General features: G+C 33.7%; 1 protein-coding gene across 1 annotated transcript in view; it reads left to right on the top strand.

The window, feature by feature from the left end:
- Positions 1-84: 84 nt before the first annotated feature.
- Positions 85-19,120, top strand: part of sick (sickie) — a 311,918-nt gene continuing 292,882 nt past the window's right edge. Inside the window, exon 1 of the mRNA XM_067357560.1 lies at positions 85-370. The gene's annotated coding sequence lies outside the window, so the exon portion shown is untranslated. The remainder of the gene's footprint in view (positions 371-19,120) is intronic.

Raw genomic sequence — 19,120 nt, 5'->3', positions numbered from 1 at the left:
TAGTGAAAAAATTTGTTGTGCGCGTCGGCGAGGGTAGTTCCTGTTCCGCAATCCCCCTCCATCACCCTTGTCCCACTACGGTCGTGCGGTGTGCCGCGCGCAGTCGGCGCTCGCCGCTCGTCGCCGTATGTTGCCGTTCGAACGTTGCGTAGCGCGCGATTCCGTCCTGATCTCACTCTCGCGTTTACATATCGAGTGCGAATTATCGTTCCCGCGACATATCCGTAACAGTGCGTATCTGTGCGACGGAAGCTGCGACACATATCAACGGCGTGTACCTGCGCACTCATCTGCGAAGAAGGGCCACATATCAACGACGTAGGACTCACGTAGGACTCACTCGTCGGTCAAGGAGCCGCGCTCAGATCAAGTAAGTCTTCAAATTTGCATGTCATAATTCATGAAACAATATATTAACGTAAAATGTTTTTCGCCCGTTTGAAATTTTGCTTGATACTTGAATTTTTAATAGAATTTTCTTATTGAATTTAAGATTTTATTTAAGATTGCAATTCATCGAATTATCGCGTCGTAATTATGCGAATCTTTCCTCTTGCATTTTTGCCAGCGTACATGCGAATTGGTTTTTAATGTATGTACCGTATAATTATGTGAGAGAAATGCGATCTTCGAAGTAATTTGCTTGTCGACTAATCCTATCACGCGAAATATCATAAACCGCAGGATGGCAGTCGACTGAAGATCAAATTTGTATAGCATTTCAATTTTAGAAGTAAATAGCACGTTATTTACGTGGCACGACGAATACTGTTTACAACTATTTTATATATAATTTACTGATATTTATTTTGCTTCATTTAATTATATCGATCATTATACAATTATTAATCAACTAATCTTAAATAATTATTACAACTAAGACGCACTTACGACATCCAGTTGAAACGAAATATTAATGATTAATGATGTTTCTTGCAATCGCAATTTTTTAAATCTAAAATATGACATCTCTATCTCAGCATTTTGTAACAAAATATATCGCCACAATCTACAGTGTAGGAAATTATTTTTTTTATTATATAGAGTACATTGTTTCTTCCGACATTATGTTGACGCTACTCAGGTAAGATATTATCGCAGTTAACGCGTAATATTCTACGCGCGAGAACGTCAAATTTTCATGCCCAAACATTAATTTGCAGTATGTATGCGTGTATATCGCGTCATGTAATTTATATTCACCGAGTTTACGGGAAACTCACCCTTTCGGATTGGATGACGGCACGAGGTAACATAATAATCATAATCAAGAATGTCATGCGAGGGTACTAAATTACATGTTGGATTGTTCCTTTTTTCCGCAATGAAATTTATGCGACGAAAACGTATCAAATATCCACGTATTGTTTGTTTTAGGAATTTTATTCAGTAGAATTATTTTTAAAATTACACAGTTATAAAAAACTTGATTGTTGAAATCAAATTTTCATGATTTTCCTCAATAAGAGTCTAAATTCAAGTTGTATCTTAATTTGTCTTGCGATAATTCTTTTATCATATCAGATTTTAAAATCTTTAGTATATCTTTAATATATAAATTCTAGAGTTCTGTCTTTTAGAAGCTAAAAATATCAATTAAATTTTTTTATTAAAAATAAAGCCAAAAATAATCGATATACAATCGAGATATCCAACTTTTTTCATATTTACATTCACGTACGATTGAGAAGGACAATGATAACAAAAACATAATTGCGTGTTCATAAATTCTTTATACGCTTCTATTTGTGATCTTTTACTTTTCATAACCTATTCGCCAAAATTCGGTACAATAATTCTTGAAATAATTCTCGATTGATTTTAGCTTTCCTCATCATTCGCTGTTTCTCTCTCTCTCATAAAATCTTACCAACATTATAGAATTTGTTTTTCGCGCGTTATTGGTTAAGATTATTGGTTATATATACGATGCGAAGTTTGTCGCCGGAATATAGCTGTTTCTTCGAATGTCCATTCGCGCCATTTGTCCCCCGCGACTCCAACCGCCATATTAAAGGTGAAACTCAAGTCGACTCTACGTGTTATGATTTATTGCCCGTTATTTTTCGTGTTTGCGTGAGTTGCGACGGCAGACGTGTTCGATTTTCGGGAGTGATCGTAATAGAGAAACAAACGCGATAAGAATTACCATGTATATCTCGATTATATGCGCGGAAAATCGTCGTGAAATATCAACGTATCGTATCTTTGTCGGTCGTATGAAAGTTCGTGTTCGGGAGTAAAAGATCGCAAGAACGATTCCGCGAACTGTTTACGTCGGAACCGAGATTATGTTTTTGTTAGTTTCTCGTCAGTCGCGCGTATGTGCATGTATGAAACTTGATGAAACTTGAACGTAGACTTCAATTAAGGATGCATGCTGCGGTCGTCAACTATCAAGGTTAGGCTGTGGATGCTGTGTACATTCGATCGCAACCGCGGACCTCAGCCTTTGTGTTATTGTATAGCGTTTGCTCTTTGTCGGACAGCGTAGCATCATTTTTTTGCCGCGAACGGTGAGTGATATTTTTTCAGTCGCATTTCTTTACGCTCTCTGTGCTGAAAATGAGAAAGCAGCACGACAGAATTTTGTCATTGATATGTTCATCTTATTGTCTGTATGTTTATATATCTATCCTAAAATTTTTATGAGTAGCGAATTTGTAATTCTCTCAACAAATATTACAAAGTTTTTACAATGGCGTAGCAACGCAAAATTCATGTGTATAATTTGGCGTGGCAATCGCCACGTTTTCGCGGACATAGTGTCTATTTTATAATTGCAAAGGACACAAACCGTGAAAATAATTATAGTCATTGACTCCGCGTGGACGAGAAATTTTGTGATCAAAATTATTCACTGTATCGAAACACCTGGCGCGATTATTATCAGAGCGTAACAGTATTTCTGCAATGTATATGTTTGTTGTCGTTATCGCCGTTAGACTCCGCACTCAAACGCGCTGCTAATGATTGTTTTGTACACATTGCGTCACAAGGACGTTTCCCCGAGGTCTTTCGAAATGTTACATACTCGACTTTGTATCAATTTATGCTGTACGCGGATTTAACGCTCGTTTGTCGGCAATTACGGCAACGAGTTCTTCTAGTTTCTCGTGGAATGTCTATAAAAAATTTTTATACGAATTGTTATTTAAATATTATAGTGATTATATATACACGATTCTTTAATTGATTTAAAAATTTTACCAAAATTAGCTGCTAAAATTATTGAAACTTATTTCAGGATTGTTTTATCAAAATTTCTGAATTTATAGAGAGAAATATTTTATTTGTCTGGAAATTTATTGAAATATTATTCTTAAATTTATCTGCCTTTAATCATTCTTGGACAGAGACAATTTATAAGGATGAAAATAACTTTATAAGAGTTGCTTGATTTTTATGTGTTGTTTCACGAGTCATATAATCTTATGCAATATTACATGCAATGTTGTGATTCGATCACCTGATTTTAAGTTTTTTTATATTATTAATCATTGAATTGTATACATTATACGTTATCTTTTTTATTTTCTCATTTTTATTCGAGCAAATTTTTATGCTTGTTCTTTAATTTTCGATAAATTTATTAAAAAATTGCCGAATACAAGGTTGTGAAAGTACTAATTACTCTGAAGTTTCGTCAAAAAAAGCTGTATCAGGCAATTTGTTTTCTTTATTGCTGGAAAGTAGACATCTTTACGTATCGTCTCTTCGTGTAATTAAGCAACTGAGAGAAGCGATGCGACTGCCAAATTTGGCAATTCCTGGCTCTGATGTACTACATGGTTACATAATGTCTGCACAAGCGTGCATACTTGAGCCTGAAGCGTTGAATGCATTACGCATGTTGAATTTATTTATCATATTTATTTTTTCGCAATTGCTTTTTTGAAAAAATATCTAGTTCCGCAAAATACATAGATTAAAAATATAACGCATAGATAATTCGTAATTAAATTAAAATTTAATTGAAAATACTGCAAGTTATAAACATTTATAAATAATTATTACAGCGTTTTTTATTTATGCAGAAATAATATAATAAAATTAAATAAAGAAACAAATTTTGTACAAATTAGGATTACATTTGTTGTAGTTAATAAAATCAAAATTTAAAGTGCATTTTAAATTTGCACGTTACATACAAATGTAATAATAACTAAATTAATTAGTGTAACAATGTTCGTGTTTTCGTTTTTAATTTTAATGTGAAGTTAATTATTTAAACAAATTTTCTAAAATTTGCAAATTATAGACGCGCAAATTCTAGTTTTTAATTGACTCGAAAAGAAAAAGAAAATCTTTTGGTAGCACAGCGATGCGTGTCATTCATCGACACAAAAGGGTTAGAGATGTACAAGGCGCGTGTTTATTTTTGCATGTGATCGTGAGCGTAAACACGAGACTATCTGTTCTGACGCTTTTTCTCTTTAGTTCGGAAAACGATATACATATGTTTATTGTTCGTTTGCATTGGTACACACAGCATTGGTACTGCAGATAGAAATACTTCAATACTCTATTTCGATCTTCAATTTAGCAGAGACAAATCGAATCGATATGTCTCGTGAATCGGAGAAGAATTACAGTACAAAATTGCTTCTCTTTAGCTGCTGCATAGCAGTACTATTTTTTATTATTTAAAGGAGTGATGAAGTAAAAAGAAACTATTAATTTCATAAAATTAATTACTTAATTTTCATAAGTAAAGTCAGTTTATTTTTTCGAAACGTAAACTATTTTGCCAAATTATTTTTTACTTCAAAATTAAGAAATTATAATTAATGATTAGTTATTCCAGATAATAAATCGTCAGAACAAATGTTTGTGAAGGATCAATTTGATGGAGACAAATTATTAATTACATTGAAAATCATTTAATATTCACGTTTGTCGAACTTCGCTCTCATCTTTCTTCGCGTCTTTTTTAGTCAATACTTTTTATTCTTTTCATCCGCAGTTTTTCCGCACCAACGATTGAGAATCGTTAGGTCAATCAGCGCGTTATTAATTATCCTACGTGTTTGATCAGAAAAGGGGCCGATGCTATATCTTCGGGGATCATTAATCTCGTCTACGTGTTGTTGATCGTAACACTCGGCGATCGTGATAATTAAAAGAAAACATCGCGTGGCACGTGCTCGGCACAGATTACACGAGATTCGACCATTTACTCGTATCAAATTACAGAAAACGCTTCCGTTTAGCTTTGAAAATATTAGATATGCTACATGCATTCTATTATGTCTTACATTTACGTATAATTACGTAGATTAAGTATAAAATATATCCAATAAAAAAAATTTTTATATATTTTTATCTCATATAAATTATACAAATTAAATGCAAGTTACTTAGTACAAATTATTAAATATAATAATTATAATAATGATTTATAAATGTTTATATCTTGAAGTATTTTTAAAGAGAAGGAGAGAGAAGGCAAATTAAGTAGAATTTTATTTTTTAGAGTACTTTATTAATTTTTTAAACATGCCGGCTGTATTTTGATAGCTTTTTCTCCTTCGAGAAAGTACCGTAATTTTGGTCTTGAAAAAATCTGAATTTATCGATGACCGGATGGTTCAGCGGACCAGTCGCTGGCGCGCATAAACGCATACCAATCACCATGCTGTGCAAACATTTTTTCCCCGTTACGGATTAAAACAATATTGCCGACGATACTTCTTCGTCGCTCGTTCGCCAGCCGTGCACATTTATACAGAGCATCCCTGCCTATTCGTATGACTCGTCGTTAATTTTTAGCGGCCGAATCTTCTCTCCGCTCGTTTGAATTGCGATAAAAGCGCGAAATTGCAGCTTGTGACGGAATTATTGCGACCTTTTATCACAATAATTTCAACAGTCGGTTTTATTGTGACATCCACAGGATTTTTGTTTTTCAGATTATTTTGCTGATTTCGATGATGTTGCTTCAATAAGAATTTAATATAGTTCTCTATTGAAATCATAAAAATATTTGATATTAAAAGTATAAATTTTCAGAGCATTAAATGCACTGTTAATTTTTATTATTTCTCCAAATCAAATTTTTGCCTGAAAAATTTACATGCTATTATTTTCTGCAGAATAATCGCTAAATATTCATATTACAAATTACTTACAAATTTTTTTTCGGCTCTGTATAGTCGATTTACTAAGATAAGATTAAATTTACTGAGACTTTTTTCGAGAAAACGGCTTGCTTTTTTGCGTCGTGATTAAAGCGAATTGCGATTTCTCGCGACCGGTTCGAGAAAGGAAAATGCGATCTTTCGGGTCGGACGTTTAACGCATCGGCGTTAATTTGTTAGATCCCGAGCGTTATATTTAGGCAGAACATAGCGTGTTTGGCGCACATATTTAACGGCTACGCATTAAACACACTGCTGCTGATGAATGTCCCGGCATTTCGTCTGTGGCATAATTACCAAAGTACTTCAATCCCCCTCTGAAATCCTTTACTACCCTTCTCGCGTTCCTGTACGATTCCAGGTTGATCATTTTCTAAAACATTTAAAAATGAGTGTTAAAACATTTAAAAATTTAGAAATTAATAAAATTGTGTTATTTTTTGTAATATTATCATATCGTGTTTATTATGCTAATAAATATCAAAGTTTTTTTTAAAGTAAATTGCTCTCGCGATAAAACAAAAAAATATTATTTTGTTAAAATACAATTATTAGTACACAGTGAATTATTGAGTCATTGAAAATGATTAAATATCTCGCGATTAATTTCTTCAGTTTAATTTTACAGTTATTTAAAGCCAGTATTACAATTAAAAAACTTATTGTAGCTAACTTGATATTTTTGATACGAAAAATCCAGCTTGAATTTCTTGAATATATTTCCGTCGGATAGCAAGCCGAGTTATTTTGCAAATTTGCAACAAAACACGTTTACAACGGCAAACATTTGATAGCCGCAGGAATTAGAGAGACGGTGTACCACTGATAGACATCACTTCGATGTAGCATCGGTGGCGCACGTCCTTATCAATGTGTTGAGCAACCCCAGGCGTTATATGGGACTAACGGGACTCACGAATTATGGGCCCAGTCAAAGGTTACGACATCTTATCCTGACCGCAATCGTTCCCCCCTAGTCATGCTGTACCTTTCGTTCCTGTACTCTCTCGATTACCTTTTTAATATCCAGAGTAAAAGTTCGGCGCTAAAGCGTAGTACCTAGAATATGGGAAATCCTTAGAATATTGAAAAGAGGCACACTGCAGCAGCAGGTAGTAAAGCGGTGTTGATGCTGATACAGTAGTGGAAAGACCGATAACAAGGACGTAAATTTCGTTGCGATATTTATATCCGGAAATGTCGAGATAACATTTACATAGATAATGAGCTAATTATATGCAAATAATGATTAACGGATAAGTAATTATTATAATTATCTTTGAATTATTTTTAAATAGATCTTTTTGATCGACAGAATTTTGAAAAATTCAAGATTTCGATTTATAGTTATTCATATTCATTCATTCGATAGATTACAACGTAAATAATGCGATACAAATTGGAAACGAAGTTTCTACAAGAGTTCTTATATTATTTTTCAAGAAAAATTCTATTTTACGAGGGGAAAATAAAATTAATGACATAAAATAATAATATAGTGCCATCGTGATGGGTTTTCACTGTTGCAGCAAAGAGTTGATATGGGCTTTGCACGGGATCATAAATTTGAATTAACGAAGCGTATGATTTCTCCTAAATGACGCGACGATCGGAACATCGGGTTTCCGTCGAAATCATTGCCGTTTCTTCCCGCTCGCGTGACATTCATCTTGATCGACAGCTCCATTATGACCAGCAACTCGTACTACTCCGATGTCGTTAATATCCTGTCTCGGGTCTTTGGAGAATACCCTTAAGTCGCCGCTCTTATCAAAGCTCTTCCCGAGCGAGCTCCCGTAAATCAGCTTCTCGCTTCTCGTAGTGCGTTAAAGATGGTATAATAGTTGCTTTTAGCGATATATGTATATATATATATATCGATACATCAGCAATTTTTCTGACTAACATTCTTATTGAAGCGTGAAATTTTCTTTTTTCAAGTAATTATTTGCTTTGAATTTATATATTTAATTAATTTTATTGAAATTATTATATTATTTAATTTATATATGTATATTATTGAAATTAGAATTAAAATTGAAAATAAATTTAAATAATTATTATTAAATCAAACGTTCTTGGTTGTATTTTGTGTAATCATTTTATTATAATTATTCGAATTAGAACAAAGGCCAAAAAATGCAGCTCTAATATCTATTCATTCGTTTACATTTAAATACGCATTTGCATTTTAAAGTATCAAATATGACAATAGATAAGATTGTTGTTCGAAGGGAATCAAAATAAAGATGCCATTAATAGTAAAACCCTTTGTGTCAGGCTCGTAAGTACCGTGTTTCGGAGCATAGCATTTGAACGCGGACATCGCGTGAGCGGGTCTTTATGCCATCGAGGAATCGACGACAACGGTATATCTAATGAGCGCATAAACAATGACGACAATGCTTTCCTTCCCTTTTATGCCAGAGATACACCAGCGAGCCACCAGCACTTTACGATCCTCATAAAGCGATAAAGACATCCGTACACGATGCACAGTAGGTAGTATCATACAGATGGTTTCGGCGTTGGACAATACGAACCTCTTAACACGCGTAGGGCCCCGAGAGCGAGAGATCAGACCCCGTTTTCGGTAAAAGCCATCAGTGTCTTTTTAGGATTTTTTTTTTGCTTGATACGTATTTATATTTGAACGTCTTACATTTTCAAAATAAGAATTTAAGAAATTTTCACTTATTCATATAATTTTGTATTAATTTTATAATATTCTTGATTAATTTCGGCAATCAGTCGATCAAAATAATGGAATAAAATCGTAGGAAATATTTGATCTATTGAAACAGAAATAGAATCTCTTGAATAACAGATAATTTTTGTAAAAGTAAAATACTACTATTTTAAAATTAAAAGATTTGTTTCATATTTGTTGATGATATTCTGTCGTTCGCTTGAGAAAGAAGATGGCCAGGGGTCAAAAACACAGTGGAATGTCCGGTTGAGAGGGGGGGCACGTGAAGCGGATTAACGGAGGCCCGCTTTTAAATCATTGCGAGATGAGACGACTCCTTTGCTGGTGGTCTCCGCTATCACGCTGCCGAGTTATTAATGATCAGGGCCCTTAAGTAAAGAACCGCCTTTCGCGGCCTCTGTCGCGTCTATTAGCCCTTTATTTATTTAGGAAGTTTCACACGTCTGTTACGTCTGTATATCACGTAAACAGTCACCGACAAATAATTCAAACAGGGTTCCATGGTTAAATGGACATTATAATGTACCGCGCGCGGAATTTTTAATTAGAATTTAAATAGCCTCGCTTAAAATTTAGGAAAACGAAACACTTGATGAAGGTTATTTAATGTAGAATATTAAACAACAGACTTCGAATATCGCCAAATATAGTGATTTATTAAAGATATTATATAGAGAGTTGTAAATAATTTAATGAAGGCTACAAGCATAAATTTAAAACACTATAAAATTTTATAGAGTATATTCTTAGATTTAATAGATTTATAGAAATTTTATAGACCTTCTTTCAGTTAGTTTTATTTTGGTGAAATTTGTATAAAACAAATATCTTGATAGAAAAATACCGTTAGCCATTGTCGATTCTGCGAGGATTAACATTTATCGGATTCACGGGGATCAACAGATTAATGCCAAAGTTGTCAATTAGGTATTTGCATTATTATTGCAAAGCTGTAGTCATCATTATTTAAAGACTCGCGCAATTTGCTCGCGATGGGTTTATTCCTGTGGGAGAGGGGTTGCGGGCAACAGGGGGTAAAGGGCCATCCACGAGTTTGCATTGCGTGTTCGTGGTGTAATCGCGGACTACTCGGAATACAAAGGTGAGATAGAGATAACTTCTAATTTACTCGCTTTAGACACGTTTAATAGGCATCTTGGGACAAGCAAGAACATTTATCTGCGATGACGCACAGTTTAATGTACCTCTCGATATCTCGATCGAAGGAAAACATGTTTTCGATTTCTTTTTCAGTCTCTCTCTCTCTCTCTCTTTCGCGTTGCCAAATTCTTTTTATTATATATAATAGTAGGCGCGATGTAATAATTATGATTAAATTCTATTGAAGTTTTTATTTAAAGCCTTTTTTCAACAATCTGCAATTAATTGCCATCATTATTGGCCCATAATTCATTATTATTGTTAGCTAATATGAATAACAAATTTCAACAAAATCTTCTTACGGATTGTTCCTTTTTACAGCCTAGTTGATTTATAAATACTTAATTCTCCTCTTTCCGTTTCACGCGAGAAGCATCATTAATCCCTAAAGAATTCGCAGAGTACGCTCGGTTGCAATTAGTCCCCTGCTTTCCTTTCATTAGAACGATCGACTCATCTAACAATAAGTGCGTGCTGTGGTCGAGATCGAAATCGAGACCGACCGAAGCAGGAAGGGAAAGTCTGGCGGAATTCATTAGAGAGTGCCGTATTTTGCAAACCGTCAGGGCATCGGGGGCGTTGGCAAGCTAAAGGGTGTCAAATCAAATTTTCTCGCGCGCGAAGGGGGACGACATCCGGTGCACGCGAAACAATCCCTGCCTTCCCGTTTTTCCTCTGTTTTTTATTTTCGCGCCTTTCTCTCCGATACACACGCTGATTCCGTCACTACCGCTGCCCCTCCCTCCGCCCTCACGAAGGTCGCCGACGGTTAAATAAACTCTCAGGTCCTGCGAGCGGACCTTCCTGCGAGCAGGAAGAGGAAGCGGGACGAGATTGGCTGCTGGCTTCTCGTAGGGCCCCTACGTAGATAAATGGTCCGCTGCGCTGAACTTCTCTGATAGAGATATTAATCTTTCTTAGGGTACCCCCTACTCTCCCCCCCTTTTTCACCCCTCCTCCCCCCTCCACCGCTCACTTCTTCACCAGCTATCTTTTCATCTTTCTACTCTGAGGGCTCTTATCTTTCTCTCTCTTCTACATTGCTCTTTTTTCATCTATTTGTCTTCTCTGTTTAATATCACTGTAATAAATGATTGAAGTGTTACGAGAAACGTTTTTAACATCAGCAATATGCGGCAGGGCTTTTATTTATGTGGTAAATTAGATAAAAAATGTGATACCAGAATTATTATTGCAACATCGTTTTTTTTTAATATAAAATTTAGATTACAGGAATTTGAGAGCCATACTTTGTGTATCTTTTTGCTCTTGATTTTTGTTCAAATTCTCTTTTTCTTGTGAAATTTATGATATGACATTTTGTTCTGATAATGTTTGTCTGGAAATATTCATCACTCTGTACGTCATACGTATTATTAATAAATTCTTACTCGTAATTAATGATTTCCGCGATATCTTATGCTTTGTTCATTCCATTATATTCTTTTTGGAACACCATTAATTTCTTCTCCTTGATGTTAGTTCTTTTTCCCTTTTTTGACAGATATTGCGAAAGTTGGAGAAGTCAATTTTCTCCGCATAAACTTTTGCCTTCTTCATTCCAATGACATGAAAAAATCACTCTTGACTGCTCGGTACAGTACGTATACACATATGTAACTTTTTCGCATATATTTATGTATTATACGGCGGTTATCCTCGCAGCAAACGTATCCTAGCGGATTACGCGAGAGAGGTGGAAAGGGAGAGGAGCACACGAGGAAGCATGCTCTCTCTTCCAATTTTAAGCCGATATACGCTAGTAAACAAGAATTTCACCATTCGGTGATTTGTCTCTTTCCGGGCAGTTATTTTTTCTGTCGTAAAAAAGTCAATACTTTCAACAATCCTTGTGCTTTAGGATAAACATAAATCTTTTGTACGATGTTATTAACTTAAATAATAAATGCCGCATTTAAGTTAAAATAAGAAATTAATCTCCTTTTTTAATCAATTTTAATATGCTTTATAGATGCGCAAAGTTTTATTTCTCATTAAATTAATCTCTTTAATTTTAATGTAGACATATTCTTTCTTTCGCTCTCTTCGTCTTCTCTTTTTATACTTCTCTGTCTTGTTTAAGATCTTAGAAAAGTTTAATATCTTACCGTTGTAACAAGTTTTCGCGAAGAGTTCTCACGAGAATACTGGGACAAATTTGTTTTCGTTACCACTTACAGGTCAAAGGACAAATTGAATTTTTATCCTCTTTGCTTTCTTTTCTTTATCTCGTGATACAAAAATTCGTTGAAACAAATTGATCTTTTTGCAAGATGTGAAATCACAAGAAATATATATCTACAGACATAAAAATAGAAAGATAACAGTAATTTTTTACTAGTTTATAACATTTTATAGATTATTGATAACAATGTAACCTCTTAGCAATAATAATAATTTAATTTGTTATATTTCAAATAAAGTTATAAAAAACTTAAATTTGAAAAACCTTGAAAAAGTAGAATAATATACAGTCGAATAAATAAAAAATCTTCAAGAAATCAATATAAATAATTTTCAAGAATAGAAGTAAATCCAAATAAGATTGCCAATTTTGAACAGGTTAGAAAAAAATAGAAAAGTTAATTCTAAAAAAATTTGTATCCACTTTTAGAAATCTTCGGAAAAGAAGTTAATACTTTGATACTTCATTATCAGCAACGGGTCGGTGTCTAAAATACTAGAACAGGTACCGCTTAAGAATTGCAAGCATGCCTAGCACAAACGCAAACGCGACGCGCACCTCGATATTCGTACACGCGCGAACGAGTGGGAACAATATAGTTCCATGGGGTAGTGTACACGGTGTGCCACGGTGCGTAGTATCGCCGCCAAGGTGGGGACAGATCGATAGCATAAGGGGCCCTCCAGACCTTATGGTGCCTTCTCCTCCTCCTCTTCCTCGTCCTTCTTCCGCCGTTCCTCTCCGTCTTGTTTCGGCCCGCGAAATTAACGCGCGTCGCGCGTTTCGCACCGGCGAGCGAGAAAAAGAAGGAGAGAGAAATACGACGGACACTTTATCCCTCCTCCGTTCCCTTTTTATCAAGGAGTCGCAGCTCGCGGTCGATTTCGCGGAATTTTATCTCCTCGCGCTCCTACGTTTCCGGCGCGGTTTTCTTTCAGCCGAACCTGCTCGAGGTTCAAAGGGGTTTAAAGAGTTGAGGTTCGGAGAATTCGCAAATTGTGCTGGCGGCATATGGCGTTGTTTACGCGTGCGAAAATCGATATCAAATGCATGAGGCCGATGATAGAGTGAGAGAGAGAGAGAGAGAGAGAGAGAGAGAGGAGGAGGGGGGGGATACCGGCTTTCTTCTTCGACGCGGGGTACCTACTTCATTTCGCACGTGCGAGCATACGCTCAAAGTGTTGACCGGAGGAAATGTTTAACCCTTTACTGCAGGGCGCTTTATTACGGCAAACGGCAATGTTGATCTCGTTGCACACAAAAGACGGATTAGGGATGCAGAGCTCGTTAAAGTGAACAATTCGTAACGTGTGCATAAGAATCGTTACAAAGCTCGTTAAAAAATAATTATTAAAAAGATTATTTTATCGATTAATTAACACAGTAACGTTAATGGACTTAATAGTATATAATGGCATTTAATTATAATTATAATGGTATTTTTAATATGTTTTAAATTTTATCGCAATATTTTATGGTACGATAATTATATAACTTCGACTCTATCGCAATTATTTTAATTGATGAAAAATGTTGCACGATAATTACGGTCAGTAAATTATGAAAAAAAAGCACCGGGAACTTTATTCAAATATGATACGCGAAAATGGCAATTCGCGAAGCAGATCCTGCGATCTGATCTTGCGGGCACGAGAAGCGAAACTGGGGGAGCCGGTCGGATATAGTGATTAAAGCGATACTTCCGCTGGTCGTTATCGAGCCGCGAAGATAACATCGCGGCTTTCGATCACTGTCAGAAGGCAAGCGAGTACCAGCGGAGAGCAAGCAAAAGCAAGCCGTACCGATGCATCGTGTCGGGGTGCGACAAATCCCGCTTCCAGCTCCCCATTACGACTCTCTCTTTCTCTCTCTCTCTCTCCGTCGACGCGATGTCGCTAATTAGATGCACGACTACATCGGCCAGCGATAGACGAAGAATAATTAGTGCGAGAGTGAGAGGAATGGGTGGGAGCGTTTCGTCTGGGGGGGATGATAAGGCTCTTAGGGGTGATAAGGAACTCTTAGGGAATTGGACGCGGGAGATTTCGGTGAAACATGGCTCGGGCTAAAGAGAAAAATACGATAGCGGATTTTGGAGAAACGTGGGACAGGAATATATTCTTTCCTCTTTTTCAGGCGCTCTTATTTCCGCCGATAGCCTGAAATATGAAAGTTAAAGTCGGTATAAATTTCATAATTTATGCTTAAATTTTGCTGGAATATTCTGTAGGTAATTTATGGAAATAACTTAAATGCGTTATAAAAAATAATTTACATTTTTATTTCTTAAATATGATTGAGATATAGAGACGCATTAATTGAGATACATTTTCATTGCAGAAATATAAATACTTACATGCCTATTTCTTTATCTCATTTATATTTTAGATACGCCACCATCGTTATCGTCATTTCTATCATTATCATAGCGCAATATACTCCAAATTATTGGTTTGATTTTTACATTCTAACATTCTGTTGCTAGTTACTTCATGACTACAGTTTCCAACGTCTTTGATTTAAACACTTCATTATTTATATCAAAATTGGCAAATATTTAATATTTCAAATTTGCTACAATTTACTGTGTTTTCATTGTTTATGAGTAAAAAGCATTATTCCGTTTCAGTAACATAGAAAATATTTAGATAAATAAAAAAATAGGTGACAAATATAAATTTTTGTAATAAAATACATCGACCTCAAAAACTGACCGGAAAGTTCAATTAATTCCGATTACTGTTTTAAAGGAAGAATAAATCGTTATAATTCTGCTTATTCAACTTGATAATGAAACGTATCTTTTTTTTCAATTTTAGGAAGCGTTATGAATATTTGCGTAACGTAATTAAATAAAACATGGGTTTATATATATATTTTTTTTTGTATATATATTATAAATGTTATAATTATTATCACATGCTTTATGTATTTGTGTAAATATACAATCAATCTCGAATTATATTTAAATAATTACATGATTCTTCAAATATGTTATTTTCACATGCAAATCTATGTGACGAAAGCTCATTTATGACGCAAACAATAACATTATTTTGTAAAAGATTTGAGAAATTTTGAAATAAACGAAATAACATTAAAATAATAAAATAATATAATTTTCTACTTATAATACCTTAGATGCAACATTAATTTCAGTTGAGAAATTTTAAAATAATGATAACATTAAAATGATAAAATGATAAAATCTGCTACGTGCTATAATTATTTTAGAGATGACATTCAATTCGTAATTGAAAACTTTTAAATAACCTTAAAATGATGATGTAATACAATCTAGTACATGTCTATAATACTTTAAGACAACATTAATTCTAATGGAAGAATTTTTATACCAGCATAAGCATAACATTAATGTAATAAAAGAAATGATACAGTATCTTACACATAATGCTTCAGGATATTGTTACATTATTTATTAGAGATTCAAATTTAGACGGAATATTTGCACAGATAATATATTTTAAACATAATTTGTTGAAGTATTTAACATATGTCCGGCGGTATACATACTTTTCTCTTCGTTTCGTATTTAAAGTTTTTTATGTTTTTTTTTACATTTACGTTTTTATGTTTACGAATATAAAAAAATTTAATGCGGCAATACTTATTTTTGCCAGACATACATTTGTTCGAGTATTCGGTAATTTTGTCACAGCCCTTAAGTGACGAGTTTTAACATGGATATTATGTTTGTTTCTTGTGCATTTATCAATATATCCAAACTTTTACTCAAAGTCAAGACTGTCGTTATCGCTGGTCATGAGATGCTACTTAAAAATGCCGCTACCATCATTTCCATTGTCCAATGTAGATAAATCTATATAAACATTTGTAATATATAAAAACATATATTAATTATTTGATTTTTGTTGTTTTTATCATATTTTGATTGAATACACCATTGAAAGAATAAAATGTAATGATAAATATTACTAAACAGTAGTAATTAATAAAATATAATTAAAACTTACGATCGTTTTTTTTTAACTTGCGTACCTCGTCGACGGTTTAGCTTCATCGTGTGCTGTTCCTTGTTCTATTTGTTCTATCTTTTGTTCTTTTTCTTGTCTTCTTTTTAATTTCTTTTGATGTACAGATGATACGTGGTTTTCTAAATTGTCCACGTCACATTCAAAGTCTACTGGTGTTTCACATATCGTACATTTCGCAACATGTCCATTCTGTCTCGCGTATTTAAGTGCCCAATGATGAGCATAGTTTACTATCTCGCGTGGATAATGATCTATGTGAGGTAGTGTGACATTTATTTGACATATCATGCATTCTGTGATAAGTTGATTCAATACAGTGTCTTTTGTGTACCTTACATATTTCCACTGTCCTAGGTAGATATCATGTGGATTTTCATGTTCTTCAAGATGGTGAACTTCATAATGCACGTCGTTTACGTGGTTTTTAAATTGTGTTTCTTTGGTATATACTACTTTGCGTTCGCAAAGTTTACATTCTGTTTGAAAATCACCAGCATCTGTATAATATTCTTGCAAGCAGCTTTTCTTTTCAGTTTGCGATTTCCAAAATATTTCTTCTTCGTTTATTCTTTTTATCTCGTCTTCATGTTTATGAGAGATATGGCTTTTTAAGTTTGCTTTGTTAAAATTGACATTTATATTTTTTTCACAAATTATACATATATTATCTTCTTCTTGTCTTACGTATTTACGTGACCAATGTTGAAATATATAGGATGGTGGGACCTTCTTCAATATGATCTTTTGCGTGATTCTCCATTTGGTCATTTAGCACAGGCATTTTACATAAAATACATTCTATTTTTTTTTTGTTTTGTATACCTAAAATATAACCAGTTCTTGTCATGTGTCTTCTTTTCAGATTTTTTATTGTTCCAAATAAATGTATGTTCTTTTATGTGTAGCTTAAGCGATTGATAGGTGACACATTGAAAGCTACCTTTGCAAAATCGACATTCTGTTCGCAAATGCACAGGCTTCGTATAACATTTATTAAAAAAGTAATGCTTTTCAGTATGATATTTTAAAGACTGTTTATCTCGTGACTTTATTACTGGCAACTCTTTTCCATGTTCATCCACCATGTGCTTTTTTAAAAGTTATGTTCTTAAACTTAATTTTATTTTTTTTGTTTTATTCGCACAAAGCTTACATTTAGCAGAAAAATCTTCAAGTTGTTCCAGGTATTTCCAACCCCAATCTTTGTTTTGTGTGCGTCCAAGCTTTTTTTCTAGTTTTGAGTGACTTTTTAAGTGTTCCGATAAGTTTTCATTTTGTGAAAATTTAATTGGGGTATCACGTATATCACATATAATACATGCTTTGTTTTTTTTTGTTGTTAGTCTAAAATATTTCCAGTCTTTGTTTTTTATCTTATTCTGTTCATGATTATAACAATCTGAATGCGCTTCACGTATGTGCTTCTCAAATTCCTGATATTTTCTAAACTCCACGTATTTATAGATTTTTTTGCAAGATGGTTTTCGACACTGTACTCGAAAATTGACCGTTTTAATAAAACATTGCTCTACCCAGGGTTCCTTTTTTTGAATTCGCTCTTCAAAACTCATTGTGATCTGATCTGTATGATAGAACGTATTTAACTGAACACGATGCGAGCATTACTTCGTTGAAAAGTGTCTGATAGAGGAGTTTGAGGAAAGAGAGGTACAGTTTTTCTGTTTGTATATAAATACTGACAGCCTTCAAACCTACCTAACAATTATCAAGTCAAGCGGTAGGATCCGATGCGAAATATGTATAGTAAACGATTTCGGGAGAGCAAGGCGCTTTCGCGCGCGATGGAGTGAGCGAGGTAGGGAGGGTGTGAGGGAAGGAGAGAGAGTGAGAACGACGAAGTGGTGGAGAGATAAAGAGAGGCAGAGAGAAGCATTACAGTGCGTTCGTTACGCAGATAAATAATGTTTTGAGAAATAATGTACAAGAAATTAATGGAGATTATAGTTAATATAAGTAATACTATGATTTATATCACTGACTACATCGATGAAATATGAGCATTTTTCTAATTTATTTAAATATAAAATATAATATTGTAATTGAGATACATTCTCATTGCAGAAATATAAATACTTACATGCCCATTTCTTAATCTCGTTTATATTTTAGATACCATCGCCACCATCGTTATTATTTCTTTTATTCTCATAGCGCAATATACTTCAAATTTTTGGTTTAATTTTCATATTCTAACATTCTATTGCTACTTATTTCATGACTACAGTTTTCAACATCTTAGATTCAAACACTAGTATATATATTAAAATAGGCAAATATTTAATAGTTCAATTTTGCTACAATATACTGTATTTTTATTGTTTATGAGTAAAAAGCATTATTCCATTTCAGTAACATAGAAAATATTAGATAATTAAAAAAGTAGGTAACAAATATCAATTTTTAATCAAATACATTGACCGCAAATATCGGCCGCAAAATGCAATTAATTTCGATCACTGTTTTAAAGGAAGAATAAATCGCTATAATTCTGTTTATATAAGTTGATAATTAAACGTATCTTTTCTTTTTTTTTCAATTTTAGAAAGCGTATTGAATATTTGTGTAACGAAATTAAATAAAACATTGGTTTTTTATATATATATATTATATATTTATGTAAATATATTATAAATGTTATAATTATTATTACATGCTATATGTATCTATGTGAATATACAATCAATCTCGAATTATATTTAAATAATTACTTCCACGTACAAATTTATGTGCAAAAGTTCATTTATTACGCAAACAATAACATTAAATTTGTAAAAGATTCGAGAAATTTTTAATTACGCGTGACATTAAAATAATAAAATGATACAATTTCTTACTGGTAATATTTTAGTTACAACATTAATTTTATAGTTGCGAAATTTGTAAATAA

Source organism: Linepithema humile, chromosome 6, assembly GCF_040581485.1.
Source record: "Linepithema humile isolate Giens D197 chromosome 6, Lhum_UNIL_v1.0, whole genome shotgun sequence".
Taxonomy (NCBI): domain Eukaryota; kingdom Metazoa; phylum Arthropoda; class Insecta; order Hymenoptera; family Formicidae; genus Linepithema; species Linepithema humile.
The sequence above is the reverse complement of the archived record's forward strand: the minus strand, read 5'-3'. Positions and strand labels throughout refer to the sequence as shown.